Source organism: Leopardus geoffroyi, chromosome B4, assembly GCF_018350155.1.
Source record: "Leopardus geoffroyi isolate Oge1 chromosome B4, O.geoffroyi_Oge1_pat1.0, whole genome shotgun sequence".
NCBI lineage: Eukaryota > Metazoa > Chordata > Mammalia > Carnivora > Felidae > Leopardus > Leopardus geoffroyi.
The window spans coordinates 92521675-92547249 of record NC_059341.1 but is presented as its reverse complement, the minus strand read 5'-3'; the positions used below and the strand labels follow the sequence as shown (position 1 = coordinate 92547249).

The 25575-nt window shown below is 41.4% G+C and overlaps 1 protein-coding gene and 1 pseudogene across 2 annotated transcripts in view; both read left to right on the top strand.

Moving 5' to 3' along the window:
• The window catches only part of GRIP1 (glutamate receptor interacting protein 1), a 691488-nt gene that overhangs the window by 217997 nt on the left and 447916 nt on the right, over positions 1-25575 (top strand). The window lies entirely within an intron of this gene.
• On the top strand, positions 12093-13148 carry LOC123592196 (annotated as a pseudogene).

The window sequence follows — 25575 nt, the reverse complement described above, 5'->3', positions numbered from 1 at the left end:
TTTAAAAAAACCAAAAAAATAAAGAATCATGTTTTTCTTTTCATATGGAGTTGAAAATTTAGTGTTGGTTAATACCAACTTCCGCATGTCTTTCTATAGAAGGTTTCTGTTTGCTGTTTAGCAGTCTGTATTTGACTTCAAGGACCTTCACTGAACACATGCTGTGTATGAAGCAATGTATTAAGTGGTATTATATTCATTATTTCACAACTTTACAAAAAGTTGTGAGGCATCTTTATCATATGAAGTATCTTTAGTACCACATGTGGTTTTCTGGTGGATTTTTTTTTATTTAAAAGTGTACACCTACAGAAAATAAGTGTTGTTTCTGCCATTTTCTAAACAGATAACAGTATAAATCATAATTCTTTTCAAAGGATGGGCTTTAATAATTTTGTTTTTGTTATATATTGAAGGTAGACAAGATAATTATAATGGATGTATAAAAAATAAAATAACATTGTGTATCCACCAACCAGTTTAAAAAACAAACATATGTACATTTGAAAGCTCTTTGCTCCTTGCCTACTCTTTGTGGGTTCCAGCCCTGTTCAAAGATAATCTTTAATTTTTTTTTAACATTTACTTATTTTTGAGAGACAGAGCATGAGGAAGGGAGGGGGGGAGAGAAAGAGGGAGACACAGATCTGAAGCAGGCTCCAGGCTCTAAGCTGTCAGCACGGAGCCTGATGCGGGGCTTGAACTCACGGACTGTGAGATCATGACCTGAACCGAAGTCAGACACTAAGCCACCCAGGCACCCCATCAAAGATAATCTCTAAATGCTTAAGCTTTATATTTTATAATGTGTAGTGAAAACGGTGATGAATATTGAGAACTTCAAGCTTCCATGGGATCAAACCAGTTCACCACTGTTTGCCTAGGAAAATCAGATTTTGCTCATGGTTTTTTCAGTGCATAATATGAAGTCACTGCTTTTTATTTTTTAATTTTTTTTTAATTTTTTTTTTAACGTTTTATTCATTTTTGAGACAGAGAGAGACAGAGCATGAACGGGGAAGGGGCAGAGAGAGAGGGAGACACAGAATTGGAAGCAGCCTCCAGGCTCTGAGCCATCAGCCCAGAGCCCGACGCGGGGCTGGAACTCACGGACCACGAGATCGTGACCTGAGCCGAAGTCGGCTGCCCAACCGACTGAGCCACCCAGGCGCCCCTATTTTTAAAATCATTTAAGAGTGGGTCTTTCTCTTATTTCTTTTAGGCTTTTCATAGAGTTGTAGGCTATTTCATGTGTTTTCTCTGGGCAAAATATCAGCACAAAAGCCACTGAATGAGAAGTCTGTTGGGAGTAGCAAGTAAAGTCATAAGCCCAGGAGGGGGTCCAGAGAGAATACCAGGCAAAGGAAGGCCTTGGTTCTTTGTTCTTTTCTTGCTTTACATAGACCCCTGAGCAAAATTTATGAGTCATGTAAATTTTCTTCTGCAGATTGACAGAAAGAGATGCAGAGTTACATAGAGAAGAAAAGGATTAAATTTAGGAAATGGAGAAAAGTGGGTTGGGGACAAAGGTAGAAATAGGAAAATTGCTGAAGGAGGATGATTAACCAGGAATAAAGGAAGATAACCATAAAGATATGCCTAGTGCTTAGTTTTAAATCTTGCAATTTTGAGGAAAAAATATTTTTATTTCACTCAAGTTTACAAAAGGGAGAGAGAAATTGATTGATACATGGATATATAGAGAGAGATCTATGTGGGTGAGTGGATGGGTGGGCAGATGGATGGATGATAGATCAACAGAGAGATGTGCATCATAATGCACAGGATGGATGAATGATGGGTAATGAATAGATTGTATTACTGACTGCTGTGGATTGAATGCTTGTGAATTCCCAAAATTCGCATATTGAAATCCTAACCCCCAAGGTGATGGTATTAAGAGGTGGGGCCTTTGGTATGTAATTAACTCATTAGGTAGAGCCTTCATATGTGTGATCAGCACCCTAATAAATGAGGCCCCAGAGAAATCCCTCATCCCTTCTGCCATGTGAGGACACAGAAAAAAGATGCCATTTATCAACCAGGAAGTGGGATCTTTGTAGACACCAAGTCTGCCTGTGCCTTAATCTTAGGCTTTGTAGTCTCCAAACCTGTGAGAAATAAATTTTTATTGTTTATAGGCCACCCAATTCATGGTATTTTATTATAGCAGCCTGAAAGGACTAAGACCTTTTAAACCGTATGTGTCAAATTAAGAAGGTGCCTTGGCAGCTAGAAATGAGCTTATTTCTGTCCATGCAATAAAGCTATAGCAAAGCCCTCCTGCTCTATTTAGGTAGTCCTTCTTACTGCCTACCTACTCTTAAGAGATTTTCCTCTTTTGTAGAGGAGAACATTCTCATTTTGAGAAGAATAATGTCATTCTGTGATTAGAAAACAGTGTTCTGTTTTGTTTTGTTTTTAGCCGAGAATTTCATCCCAAATCATGATTCAGTCCAAAGACACAAACACTGAAGATTGTGCAGCCAAAAATGTGTTTCTGCTAGTAAAACTAAAGTTAGAATCACCATGAACTTTTTCATGTTGGATTTTAGAGCAATAATCTTCTTTCCATGCTTCTCTGGGCTAAAACATTGAAAGCTAAATTTTCAACTTGCTCCTGGGTTTTTATCTTACAGTTCCCTAATCCAGATGTTTAATTATTCTCTTACTCATTTAACATAGCAGATCATTACTTCCGATTTGAAAATTAACTGTAGGTCTGGGACATATACAAACAGTGCTGTTTCTTGGTCACTGATTTTTTCAGGGAGGCTTGGAATTCTTCAGCTTTACAGGTCAAACTTGCATTAGAACATATTTCATTAGAAAAGAGATCTATATAGCACTAAAATTGTAACAAGTTCCAGCCAATGGGCCATGTTTTTCAAGAAATATGCTATAGACAAAAGATTACAACTACAAAAGTTTTATCTAGTAATAATTTTCTGGATTTGATCTGTAGAGTAACAGGGAGCTTGAAAAATGTCAGCACTTTCCCCAAATGCTATAAACAGGCCTTTAAATAACTGTTTTATATACTCATATCATATTATTGATGACCGATCTTTATAGATCTAGTTTAGAACTCAATTCAAGAGCATGTATTGAGTGTCAGGTTAGCATAATAAGTAAAAGATTTATGAAATAGTTTCCGATATCTAGGAGTTTACAGACTGGAGAGATGTGACATGTCCTCAAAAAACCATAATATAGTGTAGATGGATGCCATGAAGACTATACCACAAAAAGAGAAAGATTTTCACTGACAGCGGTTGCTTTCAGTGGGAGTGGAGGAGGAGCCCTGAGATCAGGTCAGGATGCAAGAATGTGGAGTGCTTGGAGGGCTGCTGGCTGAAGAATTCTCTGTAAATATTGAATATAGTTCATGTAACTGAGCGAGATCTTGCCCACGGTGGTGAGGGAAGAGCATTTCAGTCCAAAGGATCAAAGGTCTCTCTTCTCCTGGTGGTGCAGTGCCCTCAGAATGAAATTCACAAGGCTGGCCCTGGCCTCCCTGACCCCATCTCAGTGCTGTTCAGTGTGGCCCCTGGGTCGCCGCTGGTCTGAGAAGGGCCAGGGGTCTCTGAGGAGATCAATCTAGAAGCTTTCAGAGCAGTAGATATTACTGTGACATTTATTTTTATTTTTTTTTAATAATTGATCTGCAGTGGATTGTGAAGAACAGAGAAGTGGTTCTCTATCACAGAGTGTTTGAGGAGCACCATGTGATATGGTCTTCCCACTGGGGTGTCAGTGGGGTTTCTCATTGTTCCCTGAATGTGCCAAGCAAAAGCCTCTCACCCTTGCTTTTCCCTCTGTCGGAATGCACTTCCTCCATATCAATATACCTGTCTGTCCTCGCTTCCTCCGGACCTCTGTTCAGATGTCACCTTATCAGAAATGCTTTCCCTGATGACTTAAACAAACCTGCCTTGTCACTCTGGCTCCTAACCTGGCTTATCTCTCTTCCTGTAAGTGCTTAATCCCTCCTATAGAGTTATTGGTTTGTTTACTTACTGTCTGTCTCGCCCTACTAGAAGTCATCAGCACAAGAACAGGGACTCATTTATCCTTGTACAGCACTTCCCCCCCTATTTGCGGTTTCACTTTCCTGTGGTTTCAGTTACCGAGTCAACCACAGTCGGGAAGCAGATGATCCTTCTTCTGACATGTTGTGGGAAGGTCAGCAGTAGCCTAACGCTACATCGTTCTCCTCGCATCCTTAGAGGGAGGGGAGCATACGTTGCAGTAAGATATTTTGAGAGAACCCACATTCCCATAATCTTTATCGCAGTATTGTTATAATTGTTTTATTTTGATACTAGTTATTTTAATCTCTTACTGTGTCTCATTTATGAATTAGTCTGCCTCGGTTTGTATGTCTGGGGGAAGAAAAGCCCCGATATATACAGGGTTTGGTACTATCTGCAATTTTGGGCATCCACTGGGGGGTCTTGGAATGATGTCCTTGCACATGAGGAGGGACTACTACAGTGTGCATCACCATATGCTTACCACCTAGGTGACACATAGTTGGCCTTGGTAAATATTTGCCATTTGGACAGATGCCAGGAACAATTGCAGTCGGGCTTGCAATTGCAGGTGTGCTTTAGGGAACAGTCAGTAATTTAATTTGGCTAGAAAAGGGGAGAAGAGAAATAGAATTTCAGTCGGCTCTGGTTTCAATTCAAGTGGTTAGAGTCATATTTTGGTTCTAGACTGCAGCACGTGTAATCAAAGAACATTCTTCTTTTCCTGAGCCCACCAGGTGCCGTCTTGCCGTCAAGGATCCTCTTCCTAACCAACTCTAGAGGTGTTTGTTTTGTTTTGGTATTTCAATCTTAGTACCTCCTATTTTATTTATTTTATTTTTTTTTTAATTTTTTTTTTTCCAACGTTTATTTATTTTTGGGACAGAGAGAGACAGAGCATGAACGGGGGAGGGGCAGAGAGAGAGGGAGACACAGAATCGGAAACAGGCTCCAGGCTCTGAGCCATCAGCCCAGAGCCCGACGCGGGGCTCGAACTCACGGACCGCGAGATCGTGACCTGGCTGAAGTCGGACGCTTAACCGACTGCGCCACCCAGGCGCCCCAGTACCTCCTATTTTAATTTCCATCATCTTACCGTGTAAGTGGTTCCTCACAAAACTCCGGTTTAGCTCCCCCCGAAACTGCAGCATATTTGAAGTTCTTGTGGACCCAGAAGAGGGGAGAAATGCTACCCTTATCATTTGTGGAGATGGTGCGTAGGGCCCTTTCCAGCAGGGCCGGGCCCCTCAGGCACTGCTTCTAGCCCATGCAGATTTACAGCTGGGACTCCCCCTCCCATGGAGGGTGATGAGGGCCTGTGGTAGGGGTTCCGTGAGGCTTCACAGCTGGAAAGAAAGGTCAGCTCTCTTGGGCCACTGAGGGGATCGTCCAAGATGAGATAAGACAGGCGGATGAGAAATCTGTGCCCCACCTGTGTTCCTGGCCCTTTTGGCATGGCAGCTTTTTCCTTCTAAGAGCCTTGCAGTGCACCTCGGTATCACTAAGAGGAAAGCAATCCATTTATGACTAGCAGGGAAGACATTTTCTGCTTTCAGAGTGGCCTGGTGTACAGATAGCATACATAATTAATATGCCCCAGAAAGCCATTTAAATTAATTATGGGATTGTCCCCCAAGAAGTATGCCATGGAAGGCTGTGCTCTAGGATTTTTAAGCGGGTTCCGGGAGTCCCAGGTTGTTTTTTCCCTCACCATTAGGACTTAGTGACCTCAGGCAATTCACTTAATGTTCTCTAAAGTACGTGTAAGGTATTTTATTGATCCATATTTTATTCATACTTTTCACTCCTGAACCTTAGAAAACCTCCGTAGAGCCATTCTAAGGGTCATTGAGTGAAAGCCGGCACGATAGCACTATCCTTTGAGATCCGCCATAGAAAATTGCTTAAAAGGGCCTGGTTACATATATATTTTTTAACATCCCAAAGTAGATATTTCATAGCACTAATCATTCTTCATTAAAATGTCTAGTTAAACGTGCACATCTGCTTAATTCTTTAAAATCTATGACTGCCCAAGACGTAAGTGATCAGCTCTTGCAACTGGACTGAGTGCATATTCAGGTAGGAAGCTGTTAAATTATTGTCAGAATTATACCACCTCTGTGATAGAGCAAGTTGCATTTTCCTTGAAGGAAGAGTGCTAGGAAGGTCTTACATAAGCCGTACGTTTTTCTCACTTACTCTGTTCTTGCCATTTGCACTAAAGAATTATGACTAATTTTAGGGTTCAAGAGGAACCCGTGTTCAGAAGTGAATGAGATTAGGAATTTGTATTTTCTACTTAGCTATATCTATTTTTTTGTTTGTTTGTTTGCAAGAGATGCTGCAAAGTATTGTGCACTAATATTTTATGGATTAAGAGTCATGTGAACTCCATTAGTGTCCAAGATACCAGGTTTTTTCTTGGGAGAAAGAAGCAGTTTCTTTTCTTTTTTTTTTTTTTTCCTCCGTGGCTGGTATGGAATTTCTGTGTTGAGCTTTTAGTCCTGCATCAATATGCTTATCTCTATAAAACTGTTCTACTTTTCTAAGCAGAAAGGGCATAGACACTATACAATATTCTCTTCAAATAAGCCAGTGCCGAACTATAGGAAGTTGCCTTAGTTTGCATAAATCTTTTTGAAAAACTGCAAAAAAATTTCATGTTATTATTCCCAACGGGTTTCCTTCATTTTTCTGCTGTTTAGCAGCTGTCCAGCAGATGGCACTGTGAAGTAACTAGATGACAGCTTTTTTTTTTTTTTTTGTAAATATGGCTGTGTGCATTTCTACCATATCTATATTTATAAACACGCATTCTGTTAACATTACAGTAGACAGTATGACACGTTTTTGAAACACAAGTGTCTGCGATTTGTAAATTTGTGTCTTGTACTGGCACATTATTATGTAGTATTTCGTGATACAAATAAAATAAAACTATTCATTGTTCCTTAAGGAGCTTTTAATCTTTCTGATTATTAACATTAGAGTTCACTTAAAAGCTTGTGCCAATAGGGTAGAGATACATCAGCAAATAATCCCCATACTAATATCATCCTGGGTGCCCCTGCCCTGTGTTTGATTTGAGAAAGGGATGTGGTTGGGCTAAGGGTAACAGCCCTCAAAGAGTTGCTCACAAACAGCTCACTTCATGGAGTATTGTGGCCAAAAAGGAAGGAAACAAAAGGAAACTAGCACCCATTACTCTCAGTGTGTCCTAGAAGCATGGGTCTACTTGGGTGCTTGTCAGAAATGCAGTGTCTTAGGGCTTACCCTAGATGTAATGAATCCGAATTGTTTTTTAACAAGATTCCCAGATGAATCATATGCACATCAAAGTTTGAGAAACATTGACTATTTTTTTTTTTTCTTTTCAACGTTTATTTATTTTTGGGACAGAGAGAGACAGAGCATGAACGGGGGAGGGGCAGAGAGAGAGGGAGACACAGAATCGGAAACAGGCTCCAGGCTCTGAGCCATCAGCCCAGAGCCTGACGCGGGGCCAGAACTCACGGACCGCGAGATCGTGACCTGGCTGAAGTCGGACGCTTAACCGACTGCGCCACCCAGGCGCCCCAAGAAACATTGACTATTAAGTGCTTCCTCTTAGCTCAGGGTTGATGGGGGGGTGGAAGGGAGGGGAGGGTGGGTGATGGGTATTGAAGAGGGCATTTTTGGGGATGAGCACTGGGTGTTGTATGGAAACCAATTTGACAATAAATTTCATATAAAAAAAATAAGTGCTTCTTTTTTGAATGTACAGCATATGTTGAGAGCCTACAGTGTGTCAAGCAATTCATCCTGGGCTTGGGTTGCAGAGATGGCCAAGTCGGGATACTGGCCATCAGGGGATAAGCGGCATGTTAAACAAATAATCGTAAACAACGAAGCCAATACGGCAATGTAGGTGCTAACAGGTATGTCCTAGTTGCAAGTGTGTGTTTGGTAGGCGTTGGGCTGAGGTTCACATTTAATCTTTTGTTTTGGTTAAGTTTATTCATTCACTTTAGAGAGAGAGAAAGAGGGAGGGAGGGGGGAAAAGAGAGCGTGCACAAGCGGGGGAGGGGCAGAGAGAGAATCCCAAGCAGGCTCCACACTGTCAATGCAGAGCTCGAAGTCATGCATCGTGAGATCATGACCGGAGCTGAAATCAAGAGTCGGGTGCTTCACCAGCTGAACCACCCAGGTGCTCCTCACATTTAATCTTTATAACAACTCTGAGAGATGGAAATTGCTGTCCTGGAAGAGGTAACTATGAAAAGTCATTCAACAGCCAGTCAACGATGAGCTAACCCTTGAACCCAGCTCTTTCAGGCTCCAAAGCCCAAGCTTTTTCAATAAACTATATCTTAGAAGCCCAGGCTTTTTCAGTAAATGAGCTATCTGTGTAATCCCTGTTATAGATAACAAAGGAAGGTGTTGCTTTCCAGACCAAGGATCTGAGGACCTTGCATTAAAAGGTAATTTTGGAAAGTTTATAAGTTAAGCACTTAAGAGTGATTTCCCCAATGAGTGCGGTGGTCACCTAGTACCTTGCACGTGGGTCATCTCAGTTCCTCTACTGGGACGTCTGGAGATCCAATGCAGCCCTGCCATCAGGAGGAGGGAGGGGCTGACTGCAGATGGGCGGCCCTAGGGGACTTTTAGATGGAGAATTTGTAACAGAATGGGATTATATTTGCTGAGCTCAGGAGAAGTAAGAATCTGGGTATTCTCTCCCACAACCAGTCAGGTACTGCTTGTAAGTCAGCAGTCGTCCGGATGGTGGTAACACTGAGCCCTGCAGAGGCCACAGAGCACGGTTTTTAGGAATTGCCCCAGACTGACACTCATCTCTTCAAAACCATTCTCAGGGATTAATATGGTTTTAATTACCTACACTTATATGAGCCTGGCTGTTTTATCTAAGTTCATTGATGAGTCTCCCACAGAGAATGGAATTAGACATCTCAATAAGATAAGGAAATTATATCTATTTTTTGTCACTGTATGTGGGAGGATTGTGGTTGAGTCTGAGAAAATTATTTCCTTCAGGGCCTTTTATCCTTTTGTATTACCATTTATTATTTCACATATTATATCCACCTGTAAGCAAAACTGAATATTAAATTTGAATCACGGTGTAGAAACTTACATACATAGTTGGCAAAAATAACACCTGCCTCTTGTGAAGAACCTACAGGTCAAGAAATGATGCTAAAGGAACTAACTGCCCTATAGGCCTTTGATGGCTAATATTGGTATTTTTCAGAAAGTGCTGGGAATATTTAGCCTGATTTTTTAAGCCCCATCTTGTTATTTCCAAGCAATTTGTAGCATTTATTACCCTAGAGTCAAAAATGTTTTGCTTCTATCTCTGGCTAACAGTGGCAAATGCATATTCCAAATATGGCTCATATTCCCAAAAACAAAGCGGCGTGGGATGTTGTAGAAGTCGTTAGGGCGTGTGTACAAATTCACAGGGATTGGGAGTAGCGACTAGGTCAAAATGGTCAGCCATGATGGCTATAGTGATCATTTGTCAAGGAGGACCGTTGCCTCATTCTTTAAAAGAATAACTTTGATATGCCAAAATTTCTGTACAACCAACAACAAAAAAGATGCTGGCTTAATGCTATCTTTTTGTCCAAGGGTGAGCTTTTCCTCCATTTCATTGGAACCGCCCTCAAATGCTCATCCACGCCACTAGCTCATGTTTCATTCTCAATCTTGATTCGACTCCATGTCTTCTTGGAGTAGAGTATTTTATTTTAAATGTAAAAAGGAGAAAGGTGAGGTGACGGCATCTCTGAGAGAAGCCTGCTAAGAATTTTGTCTGGTTACTGTCTCCACTTTTCTAAAGCGGCCTCTTGACCATGTCATTTTGCCCTCACCTGTCTCCATAAGACAATGAAGTGTTGTCTGGAAAAACAGTAGACATTGTTACCTAATAAGCTATAGTAGTTACGATATGCAAAAGAGGAAAAAGATACCAAAGGAAACAAATGAACTTGAGGGATTTTTAAGAGTATTTTATGCATACATGTATATTTTTTAACATTTATTCATTTTTGAGAGACAGAACGTGAGTGGGGGAGGGGCAGAGAGAGAGAGAGAGAGAGAGAGAGTCACAGAATCTGAAGTGGGCTCCAGGCTCCAAGCAGCCAGCACAGAGCCCGATGTGGGGGCTCGAACTCACGAACCCTGAGATCATGACCTGAGCCGAAGTCGGACGCTTAACCGACTGAGCCACCCATGCACCCCTTTTTTATGCTTATATTTTTAAGACTAGTTCTGGAGTATGTCATAAAGTCAATTCATATTTACCTTAATTTCTTAAACATACAAAGCTCAGAGTTAACGTAATGTGTCATGGGGTGCTAGCAAATTATCACAAAGAAGCAATACGAATGCCATCTGTATTATAAAATGTGTTGGCCTTTGTTTTAGTCAAGAGTAGCACACGGGCCATTGTGAAAATTAGAATCAAAATGATCTCTCGTGTATATAGTAATCCTCTACTAACCATGTTATTCAATTAAACAGAACATGCATTCCTTTTCCAATGTAAATAACTAAATGGTACTGAAATAGTACTTAAACAAACAAAAAACATAATGAAGATTGTTGGGAGTGTTGCCCCGGAAAATATAATCAAAGAAAAGGTGATAAGTGTCTTTTCCATACTTCCCTGCTCCAGCCAAGCTTTGTTAGTGACAGCCCCCTGAGCATGCTGTGCTATTAACCTGTAATGCCACCTCTCTGCACACGTGATGAACTCGGGCGTGTCCTTCAAGACTCCAGTCGAGTACCCTCTGATCTTTGAAGCTAGCTCCTCTGATCACTGTTTGTCTCCTCTTTCTGTTAGGGCCTCCTGTTTTTGCTCTTGTCTCACGATGTTGAAATTATATGAGCCTCGCCCTCCTCCCACCCCCAGATGAGCCCCTTGAAATCAGGAACCACATTTCATTCATTTATGTATCTTCAGTGCCTAGTTCATGTATGAAAAATGTGAGGTACGTGTGCCTTCAGTCTTCAGTTCCCGCGTCTGTGACAGATCCTGCAAATCAATCATGGCACTTTTTCTCTCTCGGAGACTAGGCCTAGCTCCCTAGTACTTCTGAATGCCACACTTGAAGCTGCTACTTACCAGACAGGTTCGTTGTGATTGACATGCTGGTTTCAGCTGCCTTGTGACCACTGGCCTAGCAGAACACCTAGCGCATAGTAAGCAGTCATTGTTATTTTTAGGTGAAAAATGATATTAAATGGAAATCATATGAAACCTTTGTTTGTGGCTTTTGGCTTAAGCTTTGTTTGTGGCTTGTGGCTTAAGTATTCTGATGGAGTTGAATCTAGCAATGTTTTAAAACTTGCTGATACCTCCAATCACTGAGATTCAAACATGGTATTGTTTCGCTTTCATTATTTTGAGACACTCTGAGCTAAATAAAGTTAAACAGCCTCCTTTACATTGCAAAACCTACCCTTTTGTGCCAGAGTACATCAAGAATCTGCATGAAGAGAATAAAATATTTAGTGTTTCTCAGACTATTGGAACAACAAAGGAGGGTTTTATGGAGCTACTGTTCCCCAGGACCCACTCTGTAGCAGATTCTAGATAGTTCTGCCCATGTCTTCCCCACACTGTGTTATTTATGTATTTATAGTTAGTATTGGGAAAATGAGAACAACAGGCTTCCTTTCTTCTGGTTTTGGAATATAATCTAGAATATTCTTTTAGAAGTATGTGACAGTGATTGCTTCTTCCTCTAATTTCCTGCTGGTTTCTCTAAGTGCATTGACCTGTGAAAATATATTATTAATTTTTCTTTCCGAAGCATGAAGTTAAAGTAGTAAATGATATGAGTCAACAGACTTGGATTCAAAGACCCCAAGTCCAGGGCACCTGGGTGGCTCAGTCGGTTAAGCATCCGACTTCGGCTCAGGTCATGATCTCACGGTCCGTGAGTTCGAGCCCCGCGTCAGGCTCTGTGCTGACAGCTCAGAGCCTGGAGCCCGTTTCAGATTCTGTGTCTCCCTCTCTCTCTGCCCCTCCCCTGTTCATGCTCTGTCTCTCTCTGTCTCAAAAATAAATAAACGTTAAAAAAATTAAAAAAAAAAAAACAAAGACCCCAAGTCCGACATTCACAAACGCCATGGGAGTGCAGTTCTCATTTCTCTTCATGACCCTTAGTTTTCTCACCTATAAAGTGGGGATATTGAATCCCCGAAGTGTCAACACAGGCACAGAACAAACAAACAATGCAGAGATGTGTATTTGCTCCCTGCCTGATTCCAGATGTAACTAACGCTCTTAAGGATGTGTTTTTAAATCAGTTTGCTTAGAGAGCAGTTTCATTTCCAGAAGCTAGAGATGACTTGAAAGTGACTTATGACACCTGACCAGTTAATAACGCATCTTACGTGTGCAGTAGGAGCTGGTAAAACCTAATGTCTCCGACTCAGCCTTAATGATGTAGTAACATAGTTTGGGATATTTGTTGCCAATGTAGTTTCTCCCCAGATCCCCCTTCTGCCCTCAACACCCCCCCCCCAAAAAAAAGCAGATGGGAGAGGAAGAATAGACAGAAGACATCACTTCAAATAGGGATGATGTTGACAAAGGTTGACACTGTGTTTTAAGAATAAGTAATTTCTCAGAATAAAGTGCCATGGGGGAGGGGAGCTGCTGCTGCTGAACTTTGGGTCCAAATAAGTGGGGCCTACTAGGAACAGGACTCCTAAAATGACAAAGATGTCTGGGAGGGTGTGGTTCGGAGCCATTTTTGCTGGCTATAAGCAGGGTCTCTGGAGCCAGAGGGAGCACACAGCTCTTTTTAAAATTGAAGGAGTTTATGCTCGAGATGAAACTGAATTCTATCTAGGCAAAAGATGTGCTCATATGTACAAAGCAAAGAACAACACAGTGACTCCTGGTGGCAAACCGAACAAAACCAGAGTACTCTGGGAAAAAGTAACTTGTGCTCATGGAAACAGTGGCATGGTTCATGCCAAACAAATTCCAAAGCAACCTTCCTGCTAAAGCCATTGGCCGCAGAATCCGTGTGATGCTGTATCCCTCAGGGGTTTAAACTAACTGAAAAGTAAATAAATAAAGGTGTAGATTTGAAAGGAAGGAAGGAAGGAAGGAAGGAAGGAAGGAAGGAAGGAAGGAAGGGAGGGAGGGAGGGAGGGAGGGAGGGAGGGAGGATCATGGGAAACGAAGTCCATAGTGAAAGCATTTGGGAGTTTCTCCGTTATCTGCCTTATTGGGTAGTATGGATAGTAACGTTCCTGTCCCGGGGCTCATTTCACAGATTCCCCTCTCGCATCAACACTATAACTTCTGTTTTAACTTGTAACAGTACCCTGTATTTATGCTTAGGCTGCACCGAGATTGTTCCTGCTTCCTTTTGTATTTTGTGCAACATGTTGATGTCGTTGGGAAAACTGGGGATTGCGTATCGGGCAGCATTTTAATTCCAGTCTTACCACTTACCGCCTGCGTGATCTTGCCAAAGCATTTAACTTCTCTTGGTCTCCCGTCCTCTGCTGTGAAATGGAGATAATGATGTCTAGGATTCTTGTGAGGATTCAGTGATACTAAAAGTAAAGAACCTGGTGGGGCATAGCTGCTTCCTAAATGCTGGTTCCCCCAAAGCCCTCCTTCACGTCACTCCGAGAATAACCAGTATAAAATGTTAATCTGAATTTGTCTGTTTCAAATTTATCAGTGGTTCCCAGTGCTCCCGGGATCAGATCAAGGCTCCCTGCTGAGTCATTCAAGGCTCCCCCCTCTCCCCCATGAACTGGCTTGTTTCCAAACCCATTTCCCATCATTCTCATCTCCACATGTTATGACCAGTCACCCTAAACTTCTCTGCTTTCCTCTGACCATTATGGTTTTGCTTGTTGTGTCGTGCACTTCCTTTCCTCCCTAGGAGGTCTTTCCTGGCCACCCCTTGCCCCACCTGTCCAGAATGAGTGTCTCTCTTCTGTGCTGTTTATCTTGTGACACTTTTTCATTTCAATACGATCTGCTTATCTGTTCCCTCACAAGATGGCACATGAAGGGTGCAACTTGTATCTTATTTATATTTATATTCCCAAGGTACAACATCTGACCTACAGCAAGTGCTCAAGAAATCTCTGTTTCCTGGATTCTGTCTCACCTTATTTGTCCCCCATGCCTGTCAACCCCAAAAGACCCATTATTATTATTCCTAGCAGAGCAAGACATATTTTAGTGATTTTGTGAACCCCCCAAATAACTTATTTTTAGTGTCTATTTAGAAAAAAAGAGATACATTTGTAAGTGTATTAAAAAACAACAACAACAACAACAACAAACCACTCTAGGATCACCTGGGTTGCTCGGTCGGTTAGGTGTCCGACTCTTGGTTTCCACTCAGGTCATGATCTCACGGTCCGTGAGTTTGAACCCCACGTCAGGCTCCATGCTGGCGGTGAGGAGCCTGCTCTGGATTCTTCTCTCCCTCTCTGCCCCTGCCCTACTGATGCACACTCGCACTCTCTCTCTCTCTCTCAAAATAAATAAACTTAGGGGCGCCTGGGTGGCGCAGTCGGTTAAGCGTCCGACTTCAGCCAGGTCACGATCTCGCGGTCCGTGAGTTCGAGCCCCGCATCGGGCTCTGGGCTGATGGCTCAGAGCCTGGAGCCTGTTTCCGATTCTGTGTCTCCCTCTCTCTCTGCCCCTCCCCCAATCATGCTCTGTCTCTCTCTGTCCCAAAAATGAATAAACGTTGAAAAAAAAATTCAAAATAAATACACTTAAACCCTCTAATGACAGGAACCGATCATATTCATGAATTCTCAAATTATATTCTTACAGAATTAAAGTAATCAAACTGCAGATACTTCTGTCTTTTCAGCATCTTGTCTGCCGTCAGCGTCAGTGATTCGGGCAGAGTTCTGCTGCTAGAATGCCCGCCGGTCACTGTGGGCTCAGGTATCAGGGAAAGGTATGCACTTCGGTCTTAACTGTGGCCCGTGATTTATGAATGTCTGGATGGCAAAAAGACGTTTCAGAAGTTTACTTCTTCCAAGATGTGGTGTTAGAGCTGCCGAAAGAAACTCGGATTTGTTAGAATTGGGCTGACATTTATAAAGACATAAAACCTCTGTGTGGCAGCAGCTTTAATTATTACTTAAGAGCAGAGTTGTTAAAATGGCTTCCCCAGATACTTGAGCTCTTGATTATATAAGGAGGAAAAAAGAAAAAAAAAAAGATAAATTTCAAAATTGAAGCTCAAACAGTTCGCACTGTCAGTTACTCGATAATTCATTTTGGGGACGGCTTCTATGTGTGGTCTAGGAATGAAGCCAAATATCAAATGCATCACTGGCTGCTGACAGGTAATGATAAAGTGTTAAGGAAAAAACAAAACAAAACGGAACAAATCACAACTTGCCTCCATCAGAAAGATATGGGGATATTTACTGAAGTATTTGAGTATCTTCAATGTACATGAGCTCCACAGCAACCTGTAAGATTTAAAATCTTCTTTTCCAGGGGCGCCTGGGTGGCTCAGTCGGTTAAGCCTCCAACTTTGGCTCAGGTCGTGATCTCACAGTTCGTGAGTTCAAGCCCCGCATCGGGTTCTGTGCTGACAGCTAGCTCAGAGCCTGGAGCCTGCCTTCAGATTCTGTGTCTCCCTCTCTCTCTGTCCCTCCCCTGCTTGCACTGTCTCTTTCTCTCTCTCTCTCTCTCTCTCTCTCTCAAAAATAAATGAAAAAAACATAAAAAAATTTAAAATCTCCTTTCCTGGTATTCATATAAAGAACTCTTTCATGCTTACTTTGAGATTTCTCCAAATCAGAAGAAAAAGCCCCCCCACGTTTGATCCTTGAGACATGAACTCTAAGCTAATAGCGTCTTAGTTGTCTGTTACTTTTCATATTTATCAAGGGAAACTTTAACAAGGAGGGTAGTATCCTTGGAGGGTTAAGATGCGTTCTGCTAGTGTGGCATGTTTTACTTACTCTTATGCTTGCAATAAATGGAGGTTCGTCTGTGTTAGGATATGAGGCTATTCTCCAAAGACATATATGCTGATAGCACTAATGATTTGCAATATTTAACAGTAAAACTGTTTCACTTGCAGTGACTCCAGGCTTTGAATTATAAATGGAATCATTTTATACCTTTTGGCATTAGTTGAAATACATGGGAATTGGCCCATATTTCCCATTAATAATGTAGCAAGTAAACGTTTCAAAATCATTAGAGCTGATATCTCTATTTAATTGGTATTTGGAAGATACATTTTATTTATCAAAATATACATTCATAAAATTTATATAAATTTATACTGATTTGAAAAAAATCTAAGTTTATTTTATTTAAAAAAAAATTTTTTTTAACGTTTATTTATTTCTGAGACAGAGAAAGACAGAGCATGAACAGGGGAGGGACAGAGAGAGAGGGAGACACAGAATGTGAAACAGGCTCCAGGCTCTGAGCTGTCAGCACAGAGCCCGACGCGGGGCTCGAACTCACGGACCGTGAGATCATGACCTGAGCCGAAGTCGGACGCTTAACCGACCGAGCCACCCAGGCGCCCCTAAGTTTATTTTAAAAGATATGATACTACATGTGTACTATGTTATGTTTATCTGTATGTATAAGCATTTTTTGTTTATTGTTTGGGCTGATTAAAAATCACAACTGAACTCAGGGGGTACTAAGAGGTGATTTTCTGCTGTGATCTCATTCTAACTGACATTTCTTTTTTATTTTAAGTTTATTTATTTATTTTGAGAGAGAGAGAGAGAGCAAGCAAGCAGGGAAGGGGCAGAGGGTGAGGGAGAGAGAGAATCCAAAGCAGGCTCCGTGCTGTCAGTGCAAAAGGCCCAACGTGGGGCTTGATCCTGTGAACTGTGAGATCATGACCTGAGTTGAGGTCAAGGTTGGACACTTAAACAACTGAGCTACCCAGGCACCCCATGTTTCTTTTTATTTGACCTCAATTTACCTGCCTGGGAGGACTGCTAACTTATCACAGTGGGTAAATCTTACTGATTTAAGGCAAATCATATTCAATTTGGGGAAGGCATCAAATCACTTTTGAAAGAGAAATTCCCTGGCATGGCTAATGTAAGATATAACTTTCATGACTAAAGTAGGTACAGGAAGGTGTCCAAAAATGGGAGAATGAATTTGTGTCTGCACCAACAGCCCTTTTCACAGTCTTGACCCAGTCCTTCTCTCCTGAATTTACTGGCTCTATTTACAGAAGACGTTAAGTGCAATTGAGTTTTTATTTGAAATTGTACACGCTCTGTTTATAGATTATGACTTTAATTCATGATGACGTGATGAGGAGAAGGAATACTGATTGTGGCAAAGTCAGAATTGTTAATGATGTGAACTGGCATGCTAGGTAGGTTTTTGATAAAGTTTTGCGATTATGAATGTATGTATCTGTAATGACAGAGCTAACCTAAAATTGCAAATGATTAGGGATTGGAGAAAGAATGCTCAGTCTTCTAACACTTGGCTTGTTTAATGTGAAAAACTTTATAAGGAGACATAAAATTCAGAGAACAAAGGGGGAGGACACAACACCTTGCTCAGCTGGGTACTATGGGAGGTTTGGTGAAGTTACCACTTTCCATGGCTGGGAAGATAGAACTGTGGGATTTTAGAAATGGAAGGGGATTTCAGCTAGCCCATATTATAGATAGAGAAAGCGAGTCCAGAGAGGTGAAGTTGGTGTGCTTTACCCAGCATACCAACTTCAGCTTCATAGTCACTTGATTTCCAGTGCATCATAGTCACTTCTGGAAAGGCCCAGCTGGTAAAATCTTTCAGGACGGCTGTGAAGCCGGCATGATGAAGAGTTGGTTGGTGTTTTCAGTGTACAAAGGCTGTATAAATTTCAAATGTAATTATAATAAAACCCTGTATTTTGGCTTTGGGCTGCTGAGCTCTCAGAGGAACACCTGCTCTAGTCACAAAAACATCCTCCCGCCTATAACTTCTTTTATCGTAGACAGACGCTTGCCTTTGTCCCTGCTTTCCTTGGATAGCCTCCTGTTTCCACTTCTAGATGTCCTGTGTCTTGTGAAAGAGTGTCATTCTTTCAGATGCGGAAGCTTTTTAAAAAAGATTGGCCATTATCACTTACTAATATTTTACGTCCATAGCCTCTATTCCTAAACTCCTCTTGATTTTCAGTTAATCCTTCCCTCTCAAGAAAACCAGGGGTAATTTAAATAGAGAAAAGAGAAGAAAACTAACATTTATTCAGCACCTACTATTTGCCAAGTATTCTCTTTAAATTGCTTTTGGAATGAGGTCAGTATGAATAAATAAATCAATAAAAGATCCTATCCTGCTAAGATACCTTGCCTACATTATTAATTGCTGAATAAATCAAGGCTCAGAGATGTTAAATAAGCCAGGGAGAGGAATTAAAAAGCCAGTAAGTCTAAAAGGAGAGACATCTCCAAGAGAGAGGTCACATTTCCCTTTCCTCATTAATAAAAAGAGTGCTAAACAAAAATAGAGGAAGAAAAGGAAGGAAGAAGGGGAAGGAAGGAATGTATTTGGTTACATGCTGGGTGCTACCTTTCTGAAAATAATAAACAAATATATCTGTATAATTTTTGTAACAGAAATAATAAGTACTTTTGAGAAAATGTGCCCTGAATTTCTTTGCCTGTTACCTCCATGCAGGTAACTCTTGTGGGAGTATCACTGATGTCTTAGGCATCCATGAGGCATGTCCAGGTGTTCCTGAGATGTCTCTGAAATGTTGGGTTCGTTTTTATTGCGTCCCTTTCCTGCTCCAGGCTAATGTTGCATCCAGATCAATGATTCCAAGATAGAAAGTTTGAAATCCATTCTCACAAAGCATTAAAACACGAGCAAACAAGAACAACAACCAAAACAAAATAAAACCTTTGCACTCTGCAAATACAGTCGGGTGATAGTTCCCTAAGTCTTATAATACAGTTTCATCATTTGATAGAGCCATTCCAAGGGCTTGAAAAGTGTCCAGCCACCTCAAGACCCCAGCTCTGTGTTTGTAAGGCTCTAAGAAAGAATGAAAGTTTGAATTGCTTGATGGTTGACTGGTGTTGTGAGCTGTCTCCCTAGAGAGATGAAGTGTTCAGACGATAGGCTGTTGCCTCACCCGCACAACGGTTTTACGTGCTTTTTTTTTTTAAATTGAATTTGTAATCTAATTCATCTCCTCTCTTGTCTCAGACTCCCTTACATTGAGGAGTGCCTCCCTGTGTAACCAGGTACCCCTCTGCTTATCTGTGTGTCCCCACAAATCTGAGACTGAAAAGGGACTTTAAATACTATCTGGACCAATCTCCTCCATTTTGTAGGTGAGAAAACTGTGGCACAGAGAGACTGAAAAATGAGGTTAGAGTTAGCCAGCGGGAGACCAGCTGAGCCACAAACTGAGCTCGGAATTCTGGGCTTCCAGTCCAGTGCTTTTTCCACTGGGCTGTGTCTGCTAGCTGAACGATGTCTGGTCCTTGGAAAGGAATGAGAGAGGTAGACTGAAGAGGTAGGAATGTTTTCTTTCTTATTCTAGGACTAGCACACGTGCCTTTTGGGAAGTAGGTAAAAATCTATGTCTCTCTCTCTCTTTTTTTTTTTTATTCAATTGAGTACGTAGTATGGGCTTAATACTACCACAGAAGGAGGTAAGGAGGGGAGATAAATAAAAGGATTTAAGAGCTAAAAAATTTCACAGTATCATTAGGTAAATAAAAATAACACAGATTGCAGTGTTGGGTAATCAAAAGGGGATTTCAGATAAGTGGCGTGGTAAATGTTCAGAGAGAGAGGAGACAGGGAAGGCTGGAGTGACCTGGGGAGGTTTCACAGAGAAGGCTAGAAAGTGAGCTTCCAGGGCCATACGAGCTTCCTGGGCCATAGAAGAAATGATCAGAGCAGAGAGGAGGCCAAGGGTTCTTTAGCAGGGAGGAGCAGCTAAGAGGGATCCCAGCGTCGGGTATGCATTGTAACCTGCTCAGGGTGGAGGGCTCATCCTGGGAAGATAAGGTGGGACTGGTAACGGAGGTGAGATGAGATGTTATCTTGAGGGCCACTAATACCAGGGAGGCAGAGAACTGGCATAAAGCAGTGCTTTAGCAAGCTAAATCTGGTGACAGTGTGCAGGATGGATTGGCGTTGAGGGGAGCTAGGTGGGCAAGAGACAAGAGATAATGGAGACCCAGACTAGGAAGGCTCAGACACCGATAACGAGAATCCCGACCTGGAAGGAATTTATCAAGTGCCATCCCCTAGTTTATAGATTTGGGGCGAGGCCTTGGAAGTCGAGGTGACTTCCTCAGGATGACAGAGGTTAGTGAAGGAATTGGGTATAGCCAGAATACATATAGTTAGACTTTCAGTCAGTGCTCTTTCTATTTAAATTGAAATTTCACTGGAATGTCCCTCTGGCTGATTGTTTTATGCTGTAGTTTAGATGCCGCTTCCTCCAGAAAGCGTTCTGCGATCCGTGGGTTCAGGTTATTCCTTTTCCTACATGCTTTTATAGCACCCCACCCTCATCTCCCACAGGGTAGGTCACATGCTGGGTTATGACTGCCTAATGACTGGTTACTTCTTCGGACTGTGAGCTTCCCAGTGACAGGACTATCTTCTGTCCTGTCTACCATTTGATCCTTAGGGCCTGCTGTAGTGTCTGCCATATAGAAAGTGCTCAGTAAGTTCTAGGGAAATAGCTGAACACAGATTCGTGTTAGGAGAGAGAGGAGGGAGGTCAAATCACTTATGTCTGATGCGCCACCTACAAAATGAAGAAACAGTTTCAAGTTGGGGGTGGTGCCTGGGTAGCTCAGTTAAGCGTGTCCGACTCTTGATTTCTGCTCAGGTCATGATCTCACAGTTGGGGAGTTTGAGCCCCGCATTTGGTTCAGCACTTGACAGTGTGGAGCCTGCTTGGGATTCCGCCTGTCTCTCTGCCCCTCCCCTGCTTGCTTACACACACACACTCTCTCTCTCTCTCAAAAGAAATAAACTTAAAAAAAATTCAAGTCAGGGAAATTATGACAAATCCGAGGATCAAATAAACTTACTTGCTACCTCAAAAACATTTTTTATTTAAAATGATGATAATGCATCATTAAAAAAGAAATTAAAACACATTCTCATATTCTATTTCTGCAATCTAAATGCGGTAGGAAAAATTTCATCTTGAAATGATTTTCTAAATGAGTTTTTAACATGTTACCATTAGATCTTGAGGATGTTTATGAGTCTGATGGAATTGTCGGGCACATTCTAAAGCAAAATTTGTGGCTATGTTAGCTCATAAAGTTCCCTGAAACAAGGATTGTCTGAATAGAACATTTTCATTGGAAGACTCAACAACCAGATTTAAGATGTCTATCTGAAAGCTACTCTTTATGTGGAAATAAATTCAGCCCTTTTAACTTCAGGGTTTATATTAATGGTGCAGATAAATACGTATAATGGATAGCACCATCTGATTAATCAAAGTTAAATAACATTACATAATTTGCCAAATAAAGATAAATCCTGTAAATGGTTTTAATTTAAGATGTCCATCAGAATTCTTGCAACTGATATATTTTCAGCAGGAAGTACCTTTTTGTGGAACAAATGACAGATTATATATACAAGTAGACAAGAATGAATATATAGTTACAGGAAGCAAAGTGCAACTGAACCTGAGAAATAAACAGGGACCAGAGTATTCAGGGGTTCAGAAGCTATATTAGCAAATTCTGTCTTCATTCTAAGGAAATAGGAAAACTGAAGGCTTCTAGGAGAGAGAGAGAAGTACCTTTTTGTGGAACAAATGACAGATTATATATACAAGTAGACAAGAATGAATATATAGTTACAGGAAGCAAAGTGCAACTGAACCTGAGAAATAAACAGGGACCAGAGTATTCAGGGGTTCAGAAGCTATATTAGCAAATTCTGTCTTCATTCTAAGGAAATAGGAAAACTGAAGGCTTCTAGGAGAGAGAGAGAAGGAGTTACAGGTAGAAGATCGTGACTGACAGAGACCATTATGAAGCTACTGAAATAAACAGCCCAGGTGATGGGGCACCTGGCTGGCTTGGTGGGTTGAGCGTCTGACTTCAGCTCACATCATGATCTCATGATTTGTGGGTTTGAGCCCCGCACCGGGCTCTGTGCTGACAGCTCAGAGCCTGAAGCCTGCTTCGGATTCTGTGTCTTTCTCTCTTTGCCCCTCCCCCACTCATGCTGTATCTCTTTCTCAAAAAATGAATAAACATTAAAAAAAAAAAAGAATGGGTTTTAAAAAAAAGAAAGAAAGAAAGAAAGAAAAAAAAAAAAACCCAGCCCAGGTGAGATGCTTGTAATACAGTTATTTAAATACTGTCTTGACTCTGTTTTGAGGCCTTGGCTGGAGGCCAGTCATTTCCTCTTCTGGAATAGCTGACTAAGTCCTCATCACCAACCATCTCCTTTATTGGGCTTTCACAGGCTGGGCCACTATTCACCTGCACGAACCAGGGCCAGATAGCAGACAACTAGGGACAACCCCTATTCCCCAGAGCCCACTGAAATTATTCAAACCAGCCAATCCTAAACTGGTTTACCCAGCCTTGCCCATTCCTTCCCATGAAGACCTCAATAAAGATTCTTGCCCACAGTTCCTCCCTGCCTCTCTGCCTCCTCACAGACCCCTGTGAATCCAGGGATGCACCCCCCCACCCCCCCGCTGTGACACGCACTTCCTCCCTTAGGAATTGTGAGTAGAATAAACTGCCTTTTCAATGGCATTGTCTTCTGATCTGTTGGCCTTATCATTCCTAAATAACAATCAAACCCATTACATCTGTGCTAGTCTAGGTCAGTGGTAGAGGCAGCAAGAAGCTAGTGAATGCAGAGATATTTAAGGGATAACATTAACAGAATTCTGAGATAGGTGCATGTGGAGGATGGGAGGAGAGAAGGCAATGAAGATGAGTCATAGATTTCTGGCTTGTGTAGTAGGGGCCATTCATCAAGACTGGAAAAGGCTCTGATTGTGGGATAGTCTTGAGTTCAGTTTGGGGCATTTTGATATTGGGGTAACTTTGAGATGTTCAAGTGGAAAAGTCAAGGAGACAAGCAGATATACAGTTTCGAACTGGTGACTAGATCTCATTGAGAAAGGATAATACATGCGTAATAGACTTTTAAAAAATCCCAGCAAGTGAGAATTACAGATGGTAGCACCAACAGCAAAGATGGCAGTTGCCAAAGGCTATTCATGAGGAATCTCTTCCTACAGGGACTGAGATGTCGGCATTGTTGGACTGCGGTAAAAGAATACTAAGCAGGAGAAATAACTAGTGTGAACAAAGGTTCAGAAGCAGTGTTGCAAATTTGAACAATGAATAGTCCAGCTTAACAAGAGCAGATGATTTGTATGGGGTGGGGGGAGTAGGAGCAAAGGTGTGGAGTATCTGGATACTGAATCATTCAGCCCTTGAAGGCCTTGGAGGTGGGGGGTTTATGAAGTGCCCGTAGTCCTCTGGGTACTTCATTAAGAGAATTAAATAGAGTTCCTTTTGTTCAGGCTTTTCTGTCTTTTAGAATAGATGTTCCTGCAGGATAGAGTTTCTCCTTTGCCTGCTGATCATGCTCAGCTCATGTAGAGAGTATTAATGTTTGAGGCTCAAAAGAAGATTAGCCAAACATTATTATGTTAATTTCATTTCAGTTAACTACTGAAGATGATTATAAGTCTGCTGTGTACCCAAAATCATGGGATCCAGCCCATGATCCTGTGGAAATTAGAGTTATGTTGGGGCGACAGAACTTATCCTTTTTAAAGGATATATCCTTTTCAAAAGAGATTTTAAAAAGAGAGAAGTGGAACCTAAAAATTAATGCAAGAAAGAATATATCGTGAAATATTCCTGTATTTATCCTTAAACATTTTTATCATGGATTTATTTTTGATTATGATAAAATATACAAAATGTACATTTTGCTGTATGAACCTTTTTCAAGTATACAGTTTAGTAGTGTTAAGTACATTCACATTGTTGTGCAACCCTCTCCAGAATTCTTTTCATCTTGCAAAACTGAAATTCTACACCCATTAAACAATAACTGTCCATCCCCACCTTCCCCCTCTAGTCCATGCCATGGACTCTAGTCTCTTTTCTGTCTCTATAATTTAACTTCTCTCAGTACCTCATATAAGTGGAATCACCCGGTATTTGGGTTTTTGTGACTGGCTTATTTCGCTTAATATAACATCCTCAGGGTTCATCCATGTTGTAATACAGCTCAGAATTTCCTTTACTTCATGGCCAAATAATATTCCATTGTATGTAGGTACCGCATTTTGCTTATCCATTCATCTATTGGGGGACACAGGTTGCTTCCATCTTTTGGCTATTGTAAATAATGCTGCTGTGAACATGAGTGTACAGGTATCTCTTGAAGATCCCGTTTTCAATTATTTTGGACATATGCCCAGAATGGAATTGCTGGGTCATGTGGTAATTCTATTTTTAATTTTTTTGAGGAACCACCGTATTGTCTTCCATCCTGGCTGCATCATTTTACATTCCCATTAACAGTGCAAAAGGGTTCCCAGTTTCTCTGCATCCTGAACAACAGTTGCCATCTTTGTTCTTCTTCTTCTTTTTTAAAATATATAGTAGCCATTCTAATGGGCGTGAGATGTATTTAAAGTTTCTTTTTCTGTAGTGTGCACGTATTTTCATTGTTAGGAAAAGAATGTTTAAAATATGCCTCTTCACAATGAGTGGACTAATATCAAAGCATTTGAAGTTAAACTCCATGTTCGGAGTGGCATAGCATAGGCACAACATTAGAGAAATCATTGTTGATCTTACTTTGGAAAAAATAATCTATGTAGATTATAGAAGATTTTGGTCCTGGGGTACCTGGGTGGCTCAGTCTGTTAAATGTCTGGCTCTTTTTTTTTTTTTAAATTTTTTAATGTTTATTTATTTTTGAGAGAGAGAGAGAGAGACAGAGAGAGAGAGAGAGAGAGAGAGAGAGAGAGAGAGAGAGAGAGAGAATGAGCAAGGGAGGGGCAGAGAGAGAGGGAGACACAGAATCTGAAGCAGGCTCCAGGCTCTGAGCTGTCAGCACAGAGCCCGATGTGGGACTAGAACCCACAAACTATGAGATCATGACCTGAGCCAAAGTTGGACACTTAACTGACTGAGCCACCCAGGTGCCCCAAATGTCTGGCTCTTGATTTCAGCTGAAGTCATGATCTCATGGTGCATGGGATCGAGCCCCACACTGGGCTCTCCACTGACGGCACAGAGCTTGCTTGGGATTCTCTCTCTCTGCCCCTCCCCTGCTTGTGCTCTCTGTTTCTTTGTTTCTCTTTCAAAATAAATAACATTTTTAAAAAAGAACACGCATGTAGCTAATTTACTCTCTATTTCTGTAGGAAGTTGCTCCTAGTTTCCTCTTTGGCATGAGCATATGCCATATTTTCTTATATGACTTTGCTTTTGGTTGATGCTCACTGAGGACAGGAAAATAAACCTCTTGGTATTCCTTTAA